At 47.5% G+C, this 15,090-nt stretch overlaps 1 protein-coding gene across 10 annotated transcripts in view; it reads right to left on the bottom strand.

Annotated features, from left to right (window-relative positions):
* Positions 1-15,090, bottom strand: part of FAM107A (family with sequence similarity 107 member A) — a 100,011-nt gene that overhangs the window by 18,028 nt on the left and 66,893 nt on the right. Inside the window, exon 1 of one of the 10 annotated variants that reach the window (XM_086367241.1) lies at positions 3,623-4,459. The exons of 5 other annotated variants lie outside the window; for them this stretch is intronic. The gene's annotated coding sequence lies outside the window, so the exon portion shown is untranslated. Of the gene's footprint in view, positions 1-3,622; positions 4,460-15,090 lie in introns of those variants that run through there. 4 more of the 10 variants (XM_086367238.1, XM_086367237.1, XM_086367234.1 and 1 more) reach the window with 4 other exon arrangements.

The following is a 15,090-nucleotide window of genomic DNA, read 5'->3' as shown; positions in this document are numbered from 1 at the left end:
TATCACAGTTAGAAAGTGAATGTAGATGGAATCTACTGCAACGTGGTAAATAACACATGAAACAAACCTCCTGCTAACGTATTCCACAGTGACAAGCTGACAGCGGTTCCTCTAAGGTAAGGAGTGGGGCAAGGCTGTCCACTTTCGCCACTTTTACTGAACATGGTTTTGGAAGTTCTAGCCATGGCAATCAGAGAAGAAAAAGAACTAAAAGGAATCCAAATTGGAAAAGAAGTAAAATTCTCACTGTTTGCAGATGACAGGACACTATAGGGGACCAGGAAACACCAGTGGTCATCAAGGAATGTGGTAAAGTTGCAGGATACAAAATCAATACACAGAAATCCATTGCATCTGTACATTAACAATGAAAGACCAGAAAAACATTCCCACCCAAAGCAATCTACAGATTGAATGCAATTCCTATTATATTATTAATAGCATTCTTCACAGAACTAGAACAAAAAGTTCTAAAATTTATATCAAAACACAAAATACCCCAAATACCCTAAGAAATCCTGAGAAAGAAAAATGGAGGAGGAAATCAGACTCCCTGATCAGACTAGACTACAAGGCTACAATCAGTGTAGTACAGTACTGGTACCGAAACAGATACACATCCAAAGAACAGGCTAGAAAGGCCAGAAATAAACCCACACAGATATGGTGAACTAACACGACAGAGGAGGCAAGGATACGCAATGAAATCAAGTCTCTTCATAAATAGTGCTGGAAAAACTGGACAGCTATGTGTAAAAGAATGAAATTAGAACATTCTTTAACACCATGGACAAAAATAAACTCGAAATTGATTAAAGACCTAAAGGTAAGACAACACCGTGTTTTCTTAGAGGAAAACAGAGGCAGGACGCTGTTTGACGTAAATCACAGCAGTATCTTTTTCGACCCGTCTTTAGAGCAATGACAATAAAAACAAATGGGACCTAATTAAACTTAAAACCTTTTGCACAGTAAAGCAAACCATAAAGAAAACAAAAAGACAACCCACAGAATGGGAAAAAATATTTGCAAAGGAACTGAAAAGGAATTGATTTCCAAAATACACAAACAGCGCGTGCAGCTCAATATCAAAAAAGCAAGCAAGCCAATCAAAAAATGGGCAGAAGACCTAAATAGACATTTCTCCAAAGACAGCCAGATGGCTAAGAGGCACGTGAAGAGATACTCAACATCACTGATTATTAGAGAAATACAAGTCAAGACTATAATGAGACACCCACCTCACACTGGTCAGAACGGCCATCATGAAAAGTCGCAAATGATAAATGCTGGAGAGGGTATGGAGAAGAAGGAACCCTCCTACATTGTTGGTGGGAATGTAAATTGGTATAGTACCAATTTACAGTATGTACCAATTTATAGAATGTAAATTGGAAAACAGTATGGAAGTTCTGCAAAAAACTGAAAAGTTTTAAAAACGAAAAAGAGCAATCCCACTCCTGGAAAACGGAAGGAAACTGTAATTCAGAAAGATGTATGCACCCAAATGTTCATAGCAGCACTGTTTACAGTAGCCAAGATATGGAAGGAACCTAAATGTCCGTTTAACAGAGGAGTGGATAAAGAAGATGTAGTACATAAATACAAGGGAATACTACTCAGCCATAAAAATGAAACAATGCCATTTCCAGCAACATGGATCAACCTGGAGATTATCATACTGAGTGAAGTCAGTCAGAGAAAGATACCATATGATATTGTTTACATGCAGAATCTTAAAAAAAATGATAGAAATGAACTTTCTTGACAGAAACAGATTCAGGCTTAGAAACATGGTTGCCAGCCAGTAAAGGTGGGGAGTAGGGATAAACTGAAATAAGCATATACACCCTGCTACATTCAAAACAGATAATAAGGACCTAGCGTATAGCAGTGAACTTTGTTCAATATCCTGTAATAACCTAATTGGGAAAAGAATTTTTTAAAATGCACGTGTGTGTGTGTGTATGTATAACTAAATCACTTTGTTGCACACCTGAAACTAAATCAAGGTAAGTATAGTTCAATATGACATAAAAAGTAAAAAAGCGTCCTAAGTGAGTCTAATAGTCAGACAACTTTGTAACACAGAGTTTTAAAAAAGCTGTTTTTGCTTTGGCCTGAGTGATTTCAGCTGACTACCTGGACTGGCTCTTGGGAGTGGGTCTGATTACAGTCAATGTGCTTGGCAGCTTTGTGACCTTGGATGGGTACTTAATTTCTGGATCCTTCTCCTCTCTACAATCAAGATGCTGTGAAGACTGGACAGGCTGAAGTGGTGGGGGTGGGGCAGAGGCAGCCAACGACAGACTCTCTGCAACTGTAGCCCGCCAGGCTCCTCTGTCCATGGGATTCTCCAGGCAAGAATACTGGAGTGGACTGCCATGCCCTCCTCCAGGGCATCTTCCTGAGCCAGGGATCGAACCCGCATCGCTCATGTCTCCTGCATGGACAGGCAGGTTCTTTACCACCGCCGCTAAGGGGGACCCGTGTTGAACACCTGACATCTGATGAGGGCTCGTTCGCCTGCATCTGGATCTCACAGTCGCCCCCAGGAGGCAGCCAGTGGTACTGTTTTATTATTCCCATTTTCTAAATGTGAAAACTGAATCTCCGAGAGGCCAAGCTACTTGTCCAAAGATACACAAAATAAACGGCAAAGTCAGAAGCTTTGGGCCCCAAAGCCAGTGCTCTTTCTACCGCAGCAGTGTCTTCCAGGTGCAAGGCATCGCCTCAGTCAACCAAGCAGCTTTACATCCCTTTCCTCTCCGGACACTCGAGAAACCCCAGTAAAGAGGCAGTGGGAGCCCTTTGATAATGAGAAACCGGTGCTGCTAACCGAGGAACTCTGCGCCCTCTCATTGGGGAGCCCGGGCCGGGCCCTCACTGCTCTGGGCTTAAGCCAGAATCCACCGGCCTGTCTGCCCCGCGCTGGGCTGCCACGAGAGTCCAGCCGGTGGCCGTGCCTCCCAGGGTTCTGTCCGAGTCTTCACTCCGCCCTCCCTCACCCTGCCCCTGTTCCTCATTACTGTTCAAGCTGCCGCGTTTATAACACAGCCAGTGATCTAGTCGGTTCAGCGTTTCATGGGATGGAGGCGCAGAGGAGAAGGGAAGCTTTGAAAATAACTACTGACCAAGGAGAAAGAGGCATTCAGTAAAAGTGACGAGCGTGGCCATCACATTTCCGAACCTTCGTACCTCTTTCCTCCCAGTGGGCAGAGTACCCATTTGTATTTCCCTGGCCTGCAGCCACAGCGTGGCATATCTGGGGGCCTCCTCCACACTTCCAGCCCCCCGCCACTGATGCCTGGCAGCCCCCGCCAGAGCGGCTCGATCACAGCCTCCCCCAACCAAACTGACTCAAGACAAACTTCCTCAACATTCTGCTTGCGTCTCCCGTGACCTCCTCGTTTGTGAGATGGGCTGGTGGGTACACAGGGTTTCAAATCAGTTCCACAGCAGAGTCCAGGGCTGGACGTGGAAGGTCCTTAGCGGTTGGGGGCGGGGGGTGGTGGAGAGCCCCACGCAGTTGATTAAGGCGCAGTGTCGGCCCCCCAGTGGCATGATGCCAGGCACCCGACTTGACCAGTGCCTCTGGCGGGGGGATCCTGGCAGGACTTACCACCAGTGAAGAGCCACTCAGGGTCCAAGCTGGCCAGAGACGCAGGTACGGGAGCTGCCCCACAGCTGGGAAACCGCTGGGTTTAGCAGCAGTTCAGAAAAGTGACGCACCCGACCCCATAACCCCCCGATTTCTGGCCCAGTACCAGCTTTGCCTCACACTGCAAAGTGCTGAAGCCAAATCCAGGTGGGCAGCACACAGCCGTGCCCTCACCCTGTGCCATGAGCTGCACTCAGCATCGCGGCCGCACCTCATGAAATCCTTAGGACAGAATGAGGACGTGGTGCCCTTGAGACCCCTTTGTGCCAGTGAAGACACCGAGGCTGAGGGGTCTTTCCCAGATCACACGGCCAGCAAGTGAAGGCTCCGGAGCCTGAGCTGAGCTGTCTGCCTGGGGCCGTCTGCTGGCCTCTGACCTGTCGGTTCTCAAGAGAACTACAGCTGCTACGAGGTCACACCACGCATGAACTCAGGCGCATCTGAGCATTCAGAAGAAAGAGATCAGCCAGAGCAGGGCGCGGGGGAGGCTGCATCTGGGTGCTCCCTGCCCGGCCTCTCCGAGCCCTTTCCCAAACCCAGGTCCCCAGAGGCACCCGAGTCATTTCGCAGAGTGCGGTACCCGGGCTCAAAGAGCTCTGCCCCACTGCCGGCCTCCCTGGCACTGGGAGGCTACCCTCCTTACCCCGCCACACCCCTTCTTGGCACCACACCCCAGCTCAGCAGCAGGGGGGACAGAAGAGAGACGGTCTTACTCCTCAGCTGAGCCCGTGTCCTTGGGAAGAGAACTTCGGAGCGCAGCGCTGCTGGTCCTCGCTCCACCAGAGTCCCGGGTGAGCCAGGAGGGGCCGCCTCCACAGGGCGGTTCATCAAGCCCTGGGGATGAAGAGAGCCAGCGAGTGGGGCGGCTCTGCGTTCCTGTTTATTCTGGTATCATTAGAAAGGAACTGTTACTATAGTAACGGGTATTACACTTGGTGCTCGGCCACTTCCTCCATGCGGAACACTGTGTCCGAGCCCCACTGCCGGGGAGGCAGGCACAAATAAGTATCGATTTGGTCAGATCGTTGAGGGGCAAGGACATGCCAAGCTTTGTTCTGAGCAGGGTGGCCCAGGCACAGGCATTTCCCTTGTTTCTGATGGGAGGGTCAGCCAGAATGCCTTCTGGTACCTCCCTGACTTGGTGGGGGTTGGGAGGCAGGCTTCCTGCTGCCCAGCACGACTCCCCAGGGGAAAGCGGCTCTTGGTGCAAAAGGAGGGGAAACTAGGCTGGGTCAGTTCCAGTCACCCACTTACAGGCCAGCAACTCCATCCTTGGTGTTTCCTCAGTACCCTGAACCTCAGTGGGGAGCCACAGGATGGTGCCCAGGGGAGGTGGGTGAGTGGATGCTGACGGGCTCTGGGCCAGACCAGCCCTTGTGTTCGTCCCTGCTTAGCCCGGGTGTGAGCCCCTTGGGCAGCTAGTCAGCAACCCCTGAGCCTTGGTTTCTGTGTCAGGTGTGGAAAAAAACAGTGGTTGAGAAGAAACACAGATGAGCTGACACAGGGGAAGCCGGCGGTCAGTGCATGGCAAGGAGGACTTTTCCCGCGGAGAGAGCTGGACTCGGTGTGAACGGCGTGCAGGGCCTGGCGTGCAGCGCTGTGCCTGGCGGGGTCTGTGCTGGGTAGATCTCGTCTCAGGGAGTCAGTGTATGAGTGTGAAAATAAAGAGCATATGTAGATACCGAAGGCCAGTGTGGGTGTTTACAGATAACAGAGGCATTCTCCTAGTTTCACAATCGGCTCACTTGAAACGTGGACGTGTTTTCTAGCCTGTGTTGTCATTCCTTAATCCCCTAGTGAGGAAGCTGACCTCCACTTAAGCTTGGCCCTCTTCCCACCTCTACTTTCTCATGAAGAGTCTGGGTGGGCTGGGACGTGATTAGACCCAGGGCATACATCCAGCATGAATGCCAACGTTAAAAATGCAATTTTGCTTCAGTAAAATATTAGCAAACTGAATCCAACAATTCATAAAAGGATCATACACCATGATCAAGTTGGATCCATTCCAGGTTCACAAGGATGGGTCAATATATGCAAACTGGCCAGTGTGGTACCCCGTATCAACAAAGGACAGAAACCATATGATCACTTCAGTAGATGCAGAAAAAGCATTTGATGAAATTCAACACTGGTTCATGATGAAAATTCTCACCAAAGCGGGTACAGAAGGAACATATCTCAAAGATAAAAGCCATTGGTGACAAACCCAGCATAATACTCAGCCGTGAAAAGCTGAAAGCCCTCCCACTAAAGTCTGGAACAAGACAAGGATGCCCACTCTCACCACTTCTATTCAGCATGGTATTGGAAGTCCTAGCCATGATAGTCAGGCAAGAAAAAGAAATACAAGGCACCAGATCAGAAGGGAAGAGGTAAAATCATCATATACAGGTGACACGACACAGACAGCCCTACAGATTCCACACAAAAGTGTCCGAACTGATCAACCGAACCCATCAAAGTAGCAGGACACAAGGCTGACATACAGAAATGTGTTGGATTTCTTGCCATTTGCAGAAACGTGGATGGACTCAGACATTGTCATACTGAGTGAAGTAAATCAGCCAGAGAAGGAGGAATATCGTATGACATCCCTGAGGTGTAGAAGCCAAAAAGAAATGATATGAATGAACTTACAAACAGAGACAGACTTTTGGTTGCTGGAGAGAAGGGCAGGGAGGATGGAGGGAAGGGATAGGTAGGGAGTTTGGGATGGACATGTACACAGGGCTGTGTTTAAATTGGATCACCAACTAGGACCTGCTCAGTGTTATGTGGCTGCCTGGATGGGAGGGGAGTTTGGAGGAGAACTGTCCACAGAGACAGACTCACACCATCTACAAAGACAGACTCAAAATGGCTAAAAGACTGAAGCACAAAACATGACCCAACATAAAGTACCCAAAAAACTCACAGAAAAGGACATCGGCAAAACGTTCTCTGACATAAATTGCAGCAAGATCTTAGTCTCCCAGTGCTAAATACATAAAAGCAGAACCCAGATGGCGGAAGGCAGGCCGTGGAGCTCACCGATCTCCACAAATATGTCAGAGATGCAAGTGGAGTGACTGGCAGAGAAGACCACTGAATGCTGGCTGAAGACCTCCGACCTCCAAAAGGGAAAGAAAACATTAACCCACATAGGAGGAGCATAAAGAGTGATGTCTTCACAAATGGAACCCTACAAAACAATAAAGAAAGAGTAAACTACTGTTGCAAAAACATGGATGTTGAGTCCTGCCCCGGGCCAAGGTGCGAGTCCCTGTACCAAGACCGCAGAAGTGGAGCCCAGAACCAAGGACACGTCCGAAGCTATTTGGGCCCCTTTGTAACCGTTGCCAAAAGCCCCTGGTCGTCCCTGACAAGCTTCCTGACTTCAAATTGGCAAATATGCCCACTCCAGTAAACACGCTATTAGCCCCCTAGCCAGTCACCTAATGCCAGCCTTCCAGCAGGAATTTTCTTTGTCTTGAGCCTATAAACTCACAAAATTGGCTGTTAACTCAGGAGAACCATCGACTCTCCGTGGCCTGTCAGGAGGCCAGCCCGCTGCACCTGCCGTGCCCACATGGTCTCGTCTGCTCTTTGTTCCTAATTCACTCTCCTCTGCAATACTGTGTCTGGAAATTCTTTTCCAGCCTGCGCTCAGATTGCCCCAACAATGGATGCCTCGTGGAAAAAAGGATGTTGAGAGTCAGATGCCACAAGAGAATACATACTCCGTGATTCTATTTATATACATTTCAACACAGAACGCGTGGTGATCGGAGTCAGAATAGTGGACACTGATTGCATAGTGTTAATCAGACAGGTGACTGTGCAGGTGAATTCCATTTTAAAAAATACATCAGGCTGACCATGTAAGATTTGTGCACTCAACTGTAGGGGTGTTACACTTAAGCAAAAATTTTGATATTTTGGTTTTCACTAATATCTAGACAAACCAGAAGTTCTCTTCAGCCAGGAATGACATCCATGATGCAGTGAATTATAAATACACTGTGCTTTTTTATCCGATGAGAATCACATGAATATTTATGAAAACTCATTTATGTCTAGGACACAAATGACTTCCAACTTCTGTCCTCCATAACCCCATAGGCTAAATTTTGATCATTTTTTAACCAGACACGTGCACTCCAGTGTTTGCTGCAGCACTATTTACAATACCCACAACGTGGAAGAAACCCTAAATGTCCATCGTCAGAGGCTAGCGATGGAAGATCGGAAAAGAAATCGAGATGATGAGATTGCTTCCCACGGCAACGAAAAGAAAATAAAGGTCCACTGCCAGAGGAATGGGTAAAGAAGATGTGGTACATACATACAAGGGAATATTACTCAGCCGGGAAAAATGAAGTAACGCCATTTGCAGCAACATGGACGGACCTAGAGAGTGTCGCACTGGGTGAAGCGAGTCAGACACAGAAAGGCAGATATGACAGCACTTACATGGGGTGGAGCCAAAAAAAGGGCGCAAACGAACTTACACAACAGAAGTCAGGTCACAAATGTACAAAACACATTTAGAGGATGAGGGAGGGATAAATGGAAAGATTAGGATGGCAATAGACACACTAGTGTATATAAGACAGCTAACAAAGCCTACTGTAAAGCACAAGGGACTCCGGTCAGCACTCCGTAATGGCCTGATGGGAAAAGAATCTGAAAAAAAGGTGGGTCTGTGTTTATTTGCAACTGAGTCACTTGGCTATACCCCTGAAACTAACACAACACTGTAAATCCACTATACTCCAATAATTTTAAAAAATACTGTCATCTGGAGCAACATGGATGGTCCTAGAGATTATCACACTAACTGAAGTCAGTCAGAGAAAGGCAAGTATTGTATCACTTAAATGTGGAATCTAAAAAAACAACACAAATGGACTGACTGACTCTCAGACACAGAAGAAAACTATGGTTACCAAAGGAGGTGGTGGGGAGGGACGAATTCGGAGTACGGGATTAACAGATACACACTATATATAAAATGAATAAACAGTGGGCAAAGTTTCACTATATAATACAGGAACTATATTCAGCATCTTGTAAAAATAATGGAAAACTACCTGCAAAAGAACAGATTTATATATATGTGTATGTATATGCAGTCATATATATATATATATGTATCTGAATCACTACTGCACACCTGAAACTAACATGATATTATTTGTTTTTTAATTGGAGTACAGTTGCTTTAACAACATTGTGGTAGTTTCTGCTGTACAACAAAGCTAGCACAATATTATAAATAAACTCTTAAAAAATGCACTTTGATCCTCTTTGGCCTGTGTTACTCAGGTAACCAACATTTATTGAGTACCTACGGTGTTCCTGCCATTGCCCAGTGCTGGAGGTACAATGGAAATGAGACCGTATTCTTGTGCTCAGGTAACTTGCTTTCAAGGTGGGGTTCAGACCAAAAAATGACACAAACAAGAACATGTCAAGCTGCGGTGAACTTTCTGATGAATGCAAGCCTGGGCAAGATAGGGGGGAAGGCTCGGGACCTCAGGAAGCGTGGAGAGTGGGGAGGTGGCATTTTCGGGAGGCTGGAGTGGTGGGGAGGGGAGCATCCCAAAGTGAGGACAGCCAGTGCAGAGGCCCCAGGGTAGGATGCAAGGCCCCTGGGGTGGAGGCCGGGCGTGAGTGAGACAGAAGCACATGGGGGCAGGCAGGCCTGCGTATCCTGGGAGCTTTGGCCAAACCCGCCATTCTGGAGCCACGTCAACTTACAGGGTCCCAAATTTGCCCGTGTTAAACAATTTTCTGGAAACAAGGTGCGTTCCTTTTATTTCTTCTTCCGAAATTGTCTCTTAACGTCCTCGTGCGTGGCGCCTCTCCCAGCTTCCCATCCTGCTGTGGCTTAGCCTGATGAGATCTGACACTGGGAGACCATAACCAGGTTCTTGTCCCACCACTCCTCCCTGTCACTGGTCCTCACCACGTGTCCCACTGAGCAGACAACTAGTATTGGGGGCAGCACTTCTCAGGGCCCACGGTGTCTTGTCTGAAGCAATCCCAGTGTCCTCTGACAAGTGAAGAGCAACACGGATGCTGGGGCAGGAGGACCTGCTGAGTGTCTGCTCACTGCCCGGGTCAGACACACCCCCGGGCCATCTCAGCCCAGAGCAGCCGGCTGTGGCCGTCCATCCCCACTGTGTGTTCCCTTTATCAGGGGGTTCTGATGGCAGCACCAGAGCAATCGAGAGCCAAGGACAGTCGGGCAGGAAACGCCCCCAGGTTGGGTGCCCTTTTCCCCAGGCAGTTGGGACCCACTGTTCTTCTTTCACTAAAGCTCTTCTTTCAGTTCAGCCTGTGTGTAGACCCCTCAGGCTCTCTCACCAACCATCAGCAGAGGGCAGGGCTTCACCTTATGCTTCTTAGTACCCTGTGCCCGTACCAGCTGCTCAGCCCCTACTGCTGACTTGCAGACAGCAGAGATCTGGATATCTCTGAACTAGGGACAGCACCGTCTTGCTGTGTGTGAGTACACACGTGTGAGCATGTAACTGTGTGAAGTCAACAGCCACCATTTCCCAAGCCATACCTCATCAGTAAGAAATTATGCTACGTCTTATAATGAGATGCCATCAATACCATATCTATTGATTAACCTAAAGAAAGATGTCTACTGCGTATTTGATGAAAAATCAAAGGGCAACATCACACATAGTCTGATTCCTCTATCTTTTTTCCCCTCCAAGATAAAGTTAGTATATACACAGAGAACCAGTCTGCAGGCATATACACTGAACTGTTTACAGAGGTCAGTTCTAGACCGACGTATCTCAGATGTCATTACTAGCCTTCACTGGGCATGAGTGTTACAGTCAAACTACTGGGCCAGGTTTTTGGATTTCTGTGTTAGAACCTAAGAGGGAGGGGCCTAGGAATGTGGAATTTTAGCTAGTTCCCCCGGGGGTCTGTTTATATTTGAGAGTCTGAGAACCACTATTCTGCAGCATAAAATTACGGGCCTTTCTCTTTTGTCCCAGTATATATGTAATGTTTATGCCTAAAAAAAACAAACAAAAAAAAGCATGTATTGCCTTTGTTATCAGAAAAAAAAACAAGATGAAAAATATGGGAAAAGAGCAACCTTTTCCAACCATAGTTAAACTTCACATCTGGTTCAGTCATGTACATTTTACATACTGAAAAATAGAGGCCTTTTGGTCAAATGAGCCTGTTAAGAGTGTACTCCAGGCAGTGGCCAGATTCAACCCAAGATGCTGCCTCCTGCCTTGGTCTGTGCGGCTTTCCCATTCTCCCATACAGCAGGACTCCAAAATACAGGGGCCTGAGGACTGGAGTTTTTGCTCAGTCCCATGGAGGACCCGAAGGGGATTCCAGAGGCTGAGCACATCTCTCCCACACTCCCCTTCCTGTCCCTCTGAAATCTGTTTTCTTGGGAAATAGATGAGCTAAAAAGAAGGTGGGTAGTGAAGACCTATCTGAGCCACCAGGGAAGCGTGAGGAACAGTCCATGGGGTCACAAAGAGTCGGATACGACTGAAAAACTAACACTTTCACTAGTCTAAGGCCAGGAGAGGCAGTCATGAGTGGGAGCTGAGGAATGTTCCCACATCTGTCGTGGGCTGGGGCTGCAGCTTGCACTGCTGCTGCTGTTGCTGCTGCTGCTAAGTCGCTTCAGTCGTGTCCAACTCTGTGTGACCCCATAGAGGGCAGCCCACCAGGCTTCCCCATCCCTGGGATTCTCCAGGCAAGAACACTGGAGTGGGTTGCCATTGCCTTCTCCAATGCATGAAAGTAAAAAGTGAAAGTGAAGTCGCTCATGTCTGACTCTTCGCGACCCCATGGACTGCAGCCGACCAGGCTCCTCTGTCCATGGGATTTTCCAGGCAGGGGTACTGGAGTGGTGTGCCATTGCTTGCACTAAAAACTCCAAAAACCCCTTTTCCTTTGATTTTTTGACCCCCCCACCCACAAGCAGACAGACGCCTGGAACAGCTTATCTGGGCCCACAAACACCAGACAAGAAGTTTCCATGGCAACTGCAAACTTCCTCAGCTCTGTATTCAGTCTAAATCTCCAAGGCCCCCTTTCAAGGCCTCAGTGAGGTGTCTGAGAAGCCACCCACAAAACAGCCTTAGGATCCAACCTCCCCCCCCACCACCCCCACCACCCTGGCCCCCAACCTGCTCCGCTGAAAGGACATGGCAGGAGAAGCTGTACTGGCAGAAAAACTTGTCATGGGGTCCCTGGAGAGACTATAAAAGGAAGAGAGTTGCCTTTACAACAAATTTGAACGGGGAAGAATTTACCCTGTGGAGGGATTGAAGCATGAAAACAGGAAAGCAGGAGGGAGGGAAAAGAACCAAGGGGCTTGTTTCAGAAAGCTGGCTCTCAACCCAGCCACAGTTAGGCGTGCTGAATCTGGTCTCTTAGATGCAGAAGGACCCGAAGGGACCCCGGACCTCCAGCATATTTTAACTCACTTGCAGCCAGACAAAATATGGACAGTAGACTCAGATACCAGAAAGGGGATGTGAGAGTATGTGTCTGTGTGTCAAGGGGAACCAGGACAGACCGTGGCTTATCAAGCCAAGCAAACTTCCATGATGCCTGGCAATGGGGCTGCTGCATGTATGATAGCCAACAAAAATGCAGCATCCCAACATGTGTAAATCAATGAAGTTAGAACACACCCTCAGACCATGCACAAAAATGAACTCAAAATGGCTTAAAGATGTAAACCTAAGACATGATACCGTAAAACTCTTTGGAGAGAGCGTAGGCAAAAACATTCTCTGACAGAAGTAGTACCAATGTTGTCTTAGGTCAGTTTCCCAAAGCGATAGAAATTAAGAAAGAAAAAAAAAAAAAAAAGACAGATCTAATTAAAAGCTTTTCGGAAGCAAAGGAAACCATTAAAAAAAAAAAGGCAGAAAAAAAAACAACCTACAGAACGGGAGAAAATATTTGCAAATGATGTAACCGACAAGGGCTTAATCTCCAAAATATGCAAACAGCTCATACAACTCAGCAACAATAAACAGCTCAACTGAAAAATGGGCAGAAAATCAAAGACAGGGGTCCCCAATTCCCAGGCCTCAGACTGCTACTGGCACCTGTAGGAACCGGGTTGCACGTCAGGAGGTGAGCAGCAGGCTGATCAAGGGAAGCTTCATCTGCCCCCCTCCCCCTACAGCTCACATTACTGCCTGAACCGTTCCTCCCCTACCCATGGAAAAACTGTCTTCCACAAAACCAGTCCCTCAAGCCAAAAAGGTTGGGGACTGCTAAGCTAAGACATCGCTCCAAAGAAGACATAGAGATGACCAGTAGGCACATGAAAGACGCTCAGCATCACTAATTATTAGAGAAACGCAAATCAAAACTACCATGAGGTGTCACCTCACACTGATCATAATGGCTGTCATTAAAAAGTCTATAAATAACAAATGCTGGAGAGGCTGTCGAGAAAAGAGAATCCTACACCGAGTGGGAATATAAGTTGATGTAGCCACTTTGGAAAACAGTATGGAGATTCCTCAGAAAACTAGAATTACCATGTGATCCAGCAGTCACACTCCCGGGCATATATCCAGACAAAGCTATAATTCAAAAAGATCCATGCACCCCTGTGTTCATAGCAGCACTATTCACGACAGCCAAGACGTGGAAATGCCCATCAGATGCCAACAGATGTATGGATAAAGAAGATGCGGTACATATACGCAATGGAATACTACTTGGCCATAAAGAAGAAAGAAAGAATGCTGTTTGCAGCAGCACAGCCGCAACTAGAGATCACCATACTAAGTGAAGTCAGGAGAAAGACAGATATGGCACGGTATTGCTTGTATGTGGAATCTAAACTGTGACACAGATGAACCTGTCTACACAGCAGACACAGACTCACACAGAGATCAGACCTACAGGTGCCAAGGGGGAGGGCTGGAGGGCGCGTGATCGGCTGGGAACTGGGGGTCATCAGATGCAAACTATCACATACGGAATGGATGAACAATGAGGCCCTACTGTATAGCACAGGGAGCTGCATCCAATCTCCTGGGATAAACCATAATGGAAAATAATTTTTTTAAAAAGGAATGTATATATGTGTAAAAAAAAAACAAAAAAACAAAAACCACACAGCAGGTCCAGTTAAATTTGAATTTCAGATTAGCAAACCCATACAATATTTGGGACATATTCACGCTAAAATATTATTCATTGTGTATCTGAGATTCAAATGTAACCATTTTAATTTAACTATTTTATCTGGCAGCCTTGCTTGGCAGGCAGCAGTGAAAACGATGACCATCATCTGGGTGCAGAGAAGCACAGACGCTGACATCCACGGGCATCTGGGAAGGCGTCCCTTCGTCCATGCTGCGGAGACGCTGCCCTGCCTTGCAGGAACCTGGGCTGAGCTCCAGGTGGGAGAAGAGCCTCAGGTGGACTCTTACTCCAGCACTACCTCGCTTACCAGGCATGGCCAAGCATAAGTTGTTCCCCAGAGGTGACCCTTTCCAGCTCAGTGGTTAAGAACATGGGCTCTGGTGTTGACCCAGATACCAATCCTGGCTCCAGTGTTGGGCAGCTCGGTGACCTTCAACTTCCTGCTTCCCCATCTCTAAACTGGGGCAGACGTTCTTTGGGGAATAAGCGGGGCATGGCGCAGGAACCACTGCACACGGTGCCTGCCGTAGCGTCAGGCTTCCAGCGTGGTAGCTGTTACCTCACTAGCCCATTTAGAAACAGGAAGATAGAAGATATTTATGCAAGTGAAGAAAGATGGGATTGAAAACTAGAGTCTGTACCAGCTCAGCAACGTGAAGCACACACCCACACACAAATCTTGCACAGCAAAGACCAGGAGACCGCCCCTAGATTACCAGTGGCTGCTTTACGGCTAGTGGGATTGTGGGTGAGCCTTCCCCGTCTTCATTCTTAATTTTCCAGAATATCCGTGATAAGCCTCTATTACTCTAATACTGAGAAATTGTTTTCAAATAATTTGGAATGAGACTTTCTCTATAAGTATTACATTACTTGAGGCTGGTGTAAATGAAAATGGGTTTGATCCTATCATACCGGTCCTCGGGGGGACTTCTAACAGGAGGGGGCTCTTGCCTCTTTCACTCAGTGGCCCAGTTGGCTCCTCACCCCCAGCCCTTATGTCTTCCTTGTGGGATACGGCTAGAGCAGTGGCCCCAGAGGCATGTGGCCTTGAGTTTGAATCTTGGCTCTCGCCCTTGACTGGCTGTGTGACTCTAGACAAGTCATGTTACCTTCTGAGCCTCAGTTTCCACATGTTTAAAATAGAGCTTAATACCACTTAGCTCCCTGAAAGGAGGGACTTCTCTGTGTATCAGCACATGCCTGTGCCTTTCACAGGGCCTAGTGTATAACAGTGGTCAATACACACTAGCTGAATGAATAAATGA

The sequence above is a fragment of the Bos grunniens genome, chromosome 22 (assembly GCF_055505025.1).
Source record: "Bos grunniens cultivar Pamir isolate PY7600 chromosome 22, Bosgru_T2T1.0, whole genome shotgun sequence".
Lineage (NCBI taxonomy): Eukaryota > Metazoa > Chordata > Mammalia > Artiodactyla > Bovidae > Bos > Bos grunniens.
Note: the sequence above shows the minus strand (reverse complement) of the source record. Positions and strands in the feature narration are given on the sequence as shown.